The following is a 2500-nucleotide window of genomic DNA, read 5'->3' as shown; positions in this document are numbered from 1 at the left end:
TTATAGATCGTTTTCCCCTTGGGTCAAATTCAATGCCTAGATATTTGAATCCCTTTACATATGATACCGGATTAATGGGTTCGTTATTTATAAAGTACGATGATGTCGTTGCAACACTAAATGTCTTCTGTTTGCCGTACTTGATAAATCTTAACGAATTGCATTTGTTTATATTTATTTTCAAGTGTCTGTCATCGAGGAATTTAGTAGTTATATCCAAGAGTTTATTCATGCCACATTCCGTTTCTGCAAATAGGATAAGGTCGTCTGCAAACATCATTGAATTTACTTTCTGATTTCCTACATTAACTCCTATATATGTCGGCAAGTTATCCAATAGTTCATCCATAATCATGTTAAATAGTAGCGGTGAAAGTGGATCACCTTGCTTTACGCCTCTTTTTAGATTTATGTTACGCATTGTTGTCGATCCAAATACAATATCAGTTAGATTACACTTATAGATGTTGGTCAAGTACGTTGTTGATTCCTTTGATAAGTTAAATCGCTTTAAGGCTCTAATAATCGATTCGTGGCTGACAGAATCGAATGCCTTACTGAGGTCTATTGACACTATTTGCGTGTTTTCGTGCTTTTGCCTGGCGTTGTGTATGATGAAGTGTAGTAATGCACTATTTTCGAAACATCCGTCTACAGGGAGGAATGCTTTCTGCCTGTAATTAAGCTTTAATTGCTGTCCTAGACGATAACTTAAAATTTTGTGTAATAGCCTAATTACAATTGATGAGATGGTTATGGGTCTCCAATTTGAGGGTTTTTCTAAATCCTCTTTAGTTTTAGGTATAAGTCTTGTTCTGTGTTGTTTCCATATTTGTGGTATATCCTGTAAATAAAGGATGATATTTAAGATATCTAGTAAATATTTTATTGGTAAAGTCCTAAGATCGCTAAGAATAATGTTGTCCTGTCCAGGTGACTTATCCTTCATAATAGCTAGGGTCTTAATCAACTCATCTAAGGTGATTGCTTTTACGATATCGATGCATGATTGGTTGTTTTTTTAATTTAAAGGGTATATTATCTGGAGGAGAGTTTGACTCGAATAAAGTAACGAATGTTCCCCGTATGCTTTCTTCAGTTGGGTATATACTTGGCCCCGATCTATCTGAAGTAATCTCGTCTAATAGAGCTTTCTTGTTCGTATGGTATAAATATTGATACCTCCTGTATTTAGTTTGCTTTGATTGTCTTCGATGCCTATTCTCATCTTTCTCCTGTTGGTTTACACGATCTTTCCTATTAATTGGTTTACTTCGATTTAAAAACTTTTCTACATGAGAATTGAGTAGCAGTAACGCCTGATTGTGACTTAAATTCTCGATCTTTAGATCGGTAATTATGACCTGAAGATCCTCAGCTGCTGTCAGTGATTGTTCTTTTTCGGCCCTTATTGCTGGCTGATCTCCTTCAGAAGGTGTAGTTGTTATTTCCGATGTTGTCGGTAAAACTAAGTTAACAAGGCATTGATTTTCTACCTTATAGGTGGTTTCTTTCAATGTCCTTACCAATTCCTTATACTTGATATTTCTCCGCTTCCCTTTAATCGCTTCTAGCGTTCTGTGTGGCATAACTGAGTTCTGTATTAGTTGATTCATGTTTATGTCCTCATCATTCTGTTGGGCTTCTTTATGGGCCATAATTTCTACCTCTTCTTCTCCCCATCTAACTTTCCTTCCTGGTGCGTTTTGCTGTAGTCTAGCTTCATGTTCTGTCGGATGAGTTCGTCTAGTATGTACCCCTAAACCTGTTTTCGTAGTAAAACCTCTGCTACAATATGAACAACTAAATAGTGTTTCCTCAATTGTGGTGGTTATAGCACTAGTTTTACCTATTAAACTTTTGCATGTTCTTCCGTAGTGCGACGCTATCTTGTGTATGCTATCTGCTGTGCGATTACAAATTCGACATTTATACGTTTTGTTTGCGTGCGGATGTACCCGTGTCATATGTGATGACCAAGTTCTATGGTCTAGGAAAACAAGATTGCATGGATAACATTTGTTCTGATCTGTGCATGGGTAGTCCCATGAAAACATGTCCGAAAGGATAAATTCCGTAGTCAGCTCGTCTGTTAATCGCTCATTCATGAGCGATGTTAGTTCGTCACCGAGTAGTCCGTCCGGTTTATTTTCTTTATAATTCGCGACTTACGTTTATAGCACACAGGGTTGTCGGCCCACGTGTATGCTATTGTGATCAGCTTTTTCACCGCACATCGGCAGCTAATCGTCGGTCAAAATTGACTCCTTCGATTTGCACTTCTAGCAATACAACTGGTGTAATGGAAAACTGTGGTGAAAGTTTCAGTGTTTCGTTTTGATTTAACCAATATATAAATGTTTCGCCTGAACCCACCATCAGCCGACTGAACTAATCAGCAAAGATCGTTACGCAAATAAGGCATGCCTGCACCATACCAGATTAGTACATTGGTATGATAGAGGGCTCAGCTGTAACATCATCATATAGTTACACGGTG

At 37.7% G+C, this 2500-nt stretch overlaps 1 pseudogene; it reads right to left on the bottom strand.

Moving 5' to 3' along the window:
- Positions 1 to 2500, bottom strand: part of LOC142910605 (28S ribosomal RNA) — an 8704-nt pseudogene that overhangs the window by 2490 nt on the left and 3714 nt on the right.

The sequence above is a fragment of the Petromyzon marinus genome, unplaced genomic scaffold, assembly GCF_048934315.1.
Source record: "Petromyzon marinus isolate PM22_M1 ecotype Great Lakes invasive population unplaced genomic scaffold, UKy_Petmar_22M1.pri1.0 PM_G_Scaffold_149, whole genome shotgun sequence".
Taxonomy (NCBI): domain Eukaryota; kingdom Metazoa; phylum Chordata; class Hyperoartia; order Petromyzontiformes; family Petromyzontidae; genus Petromyzon; species Petromyzon marinus.
This window is presented reverse-complemented; position numbering and strand designations above follow the sequence as displayed.